The following is a 6,755-nucleotide window of genomic DNA, read 5'->3' on the forward strand; positions in this document are numbered from 1 at the left end:
CTCCCTCGCCTAGAGGGTACAGGGGCCCGGCGGCACATCACCCCCTCCCTCGCCTAGCGGGTACAGGGGCCCGACGGCACATCACCCCCTCCCTCGCCTAGCGGGTACAGGGGCCCGACGGCACATTCTCAGCGTTTCAGGAGCAGCTTCTTCCCATCGCAATCAGATTTTTGAATGGAGATCGATCAGTTGTTAAAATCTTCCTCTGTATTTTTCTCTTTCATCCTGCACTATAAACTTAATTTATTTCTGTACATACTGTAGTTTTTGCATCGGACAGCTTAACTCCTCCGTTAACTCCTCCTGCGAGTGAGGAGTGAGGGACATCGGACACTCAAAGCCCAGATGTCGAAGCAGGAAGATATTGGAGCAGAGCCAGGCACAGCTGGACTGTGGCTCCCAATTCTTTTCTTATCAAGTTAGGATGGACGTGGACGTCTCCGTCATGTAGCCGAGAATATTCCTGGGAATATTTCCACCGGTAAGAAACCTCAGACCCAGGTTTGACTGGAAAAGCTGTTATGACTCGTCCTGCAGCAGAGAAGCCGAAGAAGTGTACAAAGGTTGTTTTAAATCTCGTCAAGAAGAAAAGAACTTACAAAAGTTTCAAAAAACTTGGGTAATAACAGAGAGCTAGAAGATTATAAGGCTAGCAGGAAGGAGCTCAAGAAAGAAATTAGGAGAGCCAGAAGGGACCGTGAGAAGGCCCGGGGGACAGGATTAAGGAAAACCCCAAGACATTCTAGAAGTATGTTAAGAGCAAGAGGTTAAGGAGTGAGAGAATAGGACCAATCAAGTGTGACAGTGGAAAAGAGTGCATGGAACCGGAGGAAATAGCAGAGGCACTTAATGGATATTTTGCTTCAGTATACACTGCAGAAAAATGATCTTGGCGATTATAGTGATAACTTACAGTGGACTGAATAGACTGAGCAGTAGGTATTAAGGAAGGGGATGTGCTGGAGCTTTTGGAAAGCATCAATTTGGATAAGTCACCAGTTCTTGTAGAAAGCCTACAGCAGCAATGTTCCCCAAATCACCCAACGTTACATCGACGATTGCATTGTTGCTGCTTCCTGCACTCCTGCTGACCTCGTCGATTTATTCAACTTTGGCTCCAACTCCCACCCTGCCCTCAAATTCACTTTCGACACCTCTCTTCTCTTTCTTCATCTCTGACTCCATCTCCGGAGACAGTCTATCCACTGGTATATTTAACAAACCTACAGACTCACAGCAGTCCGGACGGTACCTCTTTCCACCCTGTCATTTGTACAGCATACCACCCCTTCTTTCAGCTCCTCCGTCCCCGCTGTATCTGCTCTCAGGTTGAGGCTTTTCATTCCAGAGCAACTGAGGTGTCCTCCTTCTTCAAAGAAGGGGGCTTCCTCTCCTCCAACATTAACGCTGCCTCACCCACATCTCTCCCATTTCACGCACATCTGCCCTTACACCACTCTCCCACCGCCCCATCACGGATAGAGTTCCTCTTGTCCTCACTTACCACACCACAAGCCGCATTCAGCACTTAATTGCACGTAACTTCTACCACTGCCGATGTGATCCCACTATCAAGAACATCTACCCATTCTCATATAGACCCCGACCGTTTCTGCTTTCTGCAAGGATGACTCCCTATGTGACTCCCTTGACCCTCCCCACTGATCTTTCTCCTGGCGCTTATCATTGCACCTGGAACAAGCGCAGCATCTGCCCTTACACCTCCTCCCTCAGGGCCCCAAACAGTCCTTCTAGGTGTGGTGACACTTCACCTGCGAGTTTGTTGGGGTCATCTACTGTATCCGGCCGTTGAGAGCTCCTACATATCAGTGATACCCAGCGTGGATCGGAAGGCCTCTCCCCCTCGTCGAACACCTGCCACGAAAAGCGGTGGGCTCCCATTTCAATTCCACTTCCCATTCCCATTCTGACACGCAAGTCCGTGGCCTCCTCTACTGCCAAGGTGGCGACACACAGGTTCGAGCACTGACACCTTGTATTCCGTCAGGGTAGCCTCCAATATTATGGCATGAACATCGATTTCTCTAACATCTGGTCATTGCCCACCCCCACCCCGACAAACTCTGAATTCCGCATTCATGTCTCCGTTTCACAACTTCTCATCTTACCTGATCATCCCCACCCTCTGGTGCTCTCCCCTACCCACCCCACGTCCCTTTTTTCCATGGACTTCTCTCTGCTCGATTCAGATTCCCTCTTCTCCAGACATTTATTTCTTTCACCAATCAACTTCCCAGCTCTTTATTTCGCCCCTCCCTCTCTCCCGGTTACATCTATCAGCTGCCACCTTAACTATTTCCTCCCCTCCCACAGCTTTTTAATCTGACTTCTCCCCACCCTTTCCAGTACCGATGAAAGGTCTCAGCCCGAAATAAATGACTGTTTATACTTTTCCATAGATGCTGCCTGACCTGCTTAGCTTCTCTGGCATTTTGTGTGCGTTGCTTTGGATGTCCAGCATCTGCAGACTCTCTGGTGTTTGGTATATCCGTTTGAATTTATTGACCAGCGCCTCCACGGAGCGGACGAAAAGGCCGGCACAGCTCGGACCCATGCGAGTGCTCATGGCCACACCTTTTGTTTGCAGGAAGTGGGATGATCTAAAGGAGAAATTATTGAGAGTGAGGACACGCTCCGCCAGACGGAGGAAAGTGATGGTGGAATGGAAGTCGTTGGGTTTGGTGTCCAGATAGAAATGGGGGAGCTTTGGGAGCATCCTGGTGAGGGATGATGTGTATAGGGACTGGATCTGGGCCAGGGCACCTGAAAACATTGGACAGATCCAAAGCTTGTGAGCTGTCATGGATGCGTATAGGAAGGGAATGAACCATGGGGCATGAAACTGAGCCAAGTTATACAGATATGAATTCAGAGGGGCGGAACAAGCTGTAACAGGCATGTTTGAGGCTATTGGGTACGAGGTAGAAGCGGGAGTCGCTGGGTGCGGGAACTGTGAGGGTGTTACAGTGGAAGTTGATCCCCAGAGCTAATAAGGTCAGTGATGGTATGGAGACAATGGCCTGGTGCTCCGTGTTGGGGTCCCGTTGGAGGAGTAAGTAAGAGAAGCTGTCTGAGAGATGTCGCTGGGCTTCCGTAAGGTAGATCCGTCTCAAAGCAAATTAATCTGTCTAAATTTTAAAGCAATAATCAAGCACTGATTGCACCTGAAATTAGAAGTGAATTCCGGATTTTGCTACACGTCAAGTTATAAATATTCTCGTAGCGATAACTAAACGGAAATGACTGCTAACCTAACCTTTCTGCAACTTTGTTTTTGGAGAGGACAACGTGAAGCAAAGTGACACAACATACTGAGGAATTTCGAGAGAATTTTGGTATTCAAGTAATTGGGAACGACTGGTTACTAATTCAATGTTTTTAAAGAGAGATGGCAATTCTGGATTGCACAGTATGTTTCCAGAAATTCCGAATTAGATGAACGGGCAATTTAAACGTTGGGACTCGATCATAATATGTTGCTCTAGTGATTGGGACGTTTGTGTAAAGTGATTTGGAATGGCGTTAAATTGTCCACTAAAATGGGCATAGTTCACTGTCAGCACGTCACATTTGTTTTGAGTTAATACTGCGTAGATAGACTTAAGGAAAAATAACTGAATTGAATTGGCTATATTTCTGACATCCTTCTTATAAAGAGGAGCAAAATGGTTCACGGTTTTATTTTTCCGTCTAAATGTGCAATGTGTAATTATGGTAATTTATAATAAATCGTGTGTAGTACTACTTATTAGACAATCTGTACTGCTCTTGCTTATTTTAACATAACGGCAGTCAATGTTTTACGAGAACAAGGACAGACGTCCGGATTTCCAGACGCGTCACGCTCTTTTCACGATAGCCTGATAACACATGCAGCGTGACAGAGAGAGACCAGAGTGATTGTGATCGAGTGAGAGGGAGGCATCGAGCTTTTGGAAATACTGTACAATGTGAACTTCGCGTCGCACACGAGCACACAGAAATATTTGAATAACTTGTCAAGGAAAATACAGTTCAGAAAAAAAGATTGGGGAATGACGTTTTTGATCCGAGATTTGCAGCTTAAAATCAAAGAACAGGTGTTGAAGACTTGAGAAACTGACGGGATGTGACGTGGAATCAAAACAAGTTCCAGTAGATCATGAGACTACAGCAGCAGAATTAGCCGTTCAGTGAATCGATTCAATTATATTCTGGGCTTCGACGTTTGCTGAAACTGGAAAGGTTCAGCCAGACAGAGAAAAGAGCAATAAATCTCCCGGTTACATGCTGGTATATTAGGCAAACTGGAACATTAAATAAATGGAAAACGCCGAACAAGATGGAAAGAGAACGGATGTCGAGATGACAAACACGGCAGGGTCACTCCAAAGGTTTGGATAATGCACACTTCCAGACTAGATCTCTTTGTTTCAATACCGGATATTACAGTGATATAATGCGCGAGGTAAAATACATTTTACAGAAGGGAAATATCCAAGCAATCTAATCTGTATTATTTTATTTTATTTTATTTTTTTTGAAATGACGGGAAGGCAGAACTGCTGGGAATAGCAACGTTTTCAGGAAGTTCAATTTATATTTGTTGAAATGCGAAAATTATTTCACTCTTTCAACTGACCGGTATAGACTTCTAAAATGTTTCCAAACTAAAATAGCGGGGTAGAATAGAACAACTTTCAACTGCTCTCTGAATTTTGTCTGGGTCACTCCGTAAATAAATGTATTTGTGCAACTGCTGAAATTCTGAATCACAGAACCCCAAAACTGTGCCTGAAAAAGCCGAATAGACATTTCCAGGTCTGTGTAGAGGCATCGCATGAGAATGAAGACCAGAGTGCTTGTCGCCCAACAGAGAAGGAAACTCGCCGACAGGCTGAAGAGCAGAATGATGGATTGTCTCCGACTCTCCATCTCCGGATCTCGCTGTTTCCCGCAATTTCCCCGTCCCTTCAGTCCCCTGCGGACTCTGCTCGCCGCCAGTATCTGTCTGACGGTCAGAGCATTGAGGGTCAAAATGAGGAAGAAAGGAAGTAGCGGATTCAACAGACGGTCCACCCAATAAAACCATTCAAACCCTTCCGTGAAAGGAAGCGCGGGTCTACCGAAACAGACCCAGTTACCCTTCAAAAAACCTGTTGTTTCCATATACAGGAAGTAAAATGGGATGTTTTTTAAACAAAGACCGACAAATACAGCGCCAATCACCAAACCCGCGATTTTGGGGATGTAGTATTTCGTTTTAAATTTAGCCGAGCAAATGGCCACAAAGCGATCGAAAGTGAAGACGACAGTGAACCAGACGGAGCAATCCACGGCCACGTGACACATGACGTAGTGGACAAGGCAGAACGGAGCGTTGTCCAGGACTCGGTAAAGTCTGTACGCTTCACCCATCTGGTAGAACAGGACTTCGATCATCACCACCATTAGATCCGCCGCGGCCATCGCCACCAGGTAGCGCGTAACACATTTGGAGAGACCGCATTTTCCTCGGCTGAGAATGATGATTGCCACAAGGTTAACTACAATGAAACAAAAAAGACCAAAAATAAGAATAAAGAAATCAAACGCATTTTGCGTAGAAATACAGCCATGATTTGTTCGCTTGAAATAACATCCATCCTTCATCTCTGCTGGAATTTATTAGTGGAAGTAAAGAATAGCTGTGTTTATGCGGTTTGTTTGAAAACCTGACCGCAGCATAAAGTGCTTTACAGTAAGTAACACATGCTCACATTATCTCCTGACGATCACAGATGCAGCAGCGATGAGTAGAGTCCAGGAATTATAGAGCACAGAAACGCGCCCTTCGGCCCAATATCTCCATGCCGACCGACATGTCCATCTAAGCCGGTCCCGTTTGATCACGTTTGGATCACATCTCTCTAAGGATGTCACATTTGTAGACTGTCCAGGAGTATTTTAAATATTATTAATGACCCTGTAAGCACCGATTAAAATCACATCAGCAGTAGCTGAGAACAGCGTGAGGGCTCTGTTTCTGCATAAGTAACAGAAAGGTACTTACCCGGGATACCGACGATTATAATCACTGTGTAACAAATAGTCCTCTCATCAAGCATTGTTAACCCAGACTGTTAGTATTTACAGTTCTGTTCCGAATGTTCCCGATTTCTAAATGTCATAAAAGTTGTAAATAGCCAGTAAACAAACTCATACAGTTATGACAAAGCCCAGATAGCAAATTTCTTTTGCACCTACTGGGTAAAACTCTTCACCGATCACACATTGTTGAGAGTCCACTGCGTCTGAATGTTTCCGTCCGAAATGTAGCTAAAGTACGGAATGGCATTCTTTTATAGAACAATCGGTTACCAATGATGACAACACCTTGCACATTGACTGGTGCTAATTACTGCTAATTAGCAGTTATTTCTCTACTTTAACGAACCGTAATGCCAATGGGGAACTAACACGCCTTATTTCATTGAACTGGACGCAACACCAGTCTTAAAGCCTCAAGAGACGTCCGATGCTGGGATTGCAACACCAAGAACGATGTTGTCAAACTACTCCGGTAATGATAGGTCATTATCTGAGCATCGCTGGTGGCGACAGTAGTCTGTAATCCTGTTGTTGAGTCCACCTCATCAGCGCTGATTCCACTCGAACATTGCGAGTGGATTCTCTGCTTCGTTATTTCTCTGTGATGGCGCACTTTAATGTCATTCACTTACTCTGCTCCGGTGATTTATTTCTGGAGATGATAC

The sequence above is a fragment of the Mobula birostris genome, chromosome 13 (genome assembly GCF_030028105.1).
Source record: "Mobula birostris isolate sMobBir1 chromosome 13, sMobBir1.hap1, whole genome shotgun sequence".
Classification (NCBI taxonomy): domain Eukaryota; kingdom Metazoa; phylum Chordata; class Chondrichthyes; order Myliobatiformes; family Myliobatidae; genus Mobula; species Mobula birostris.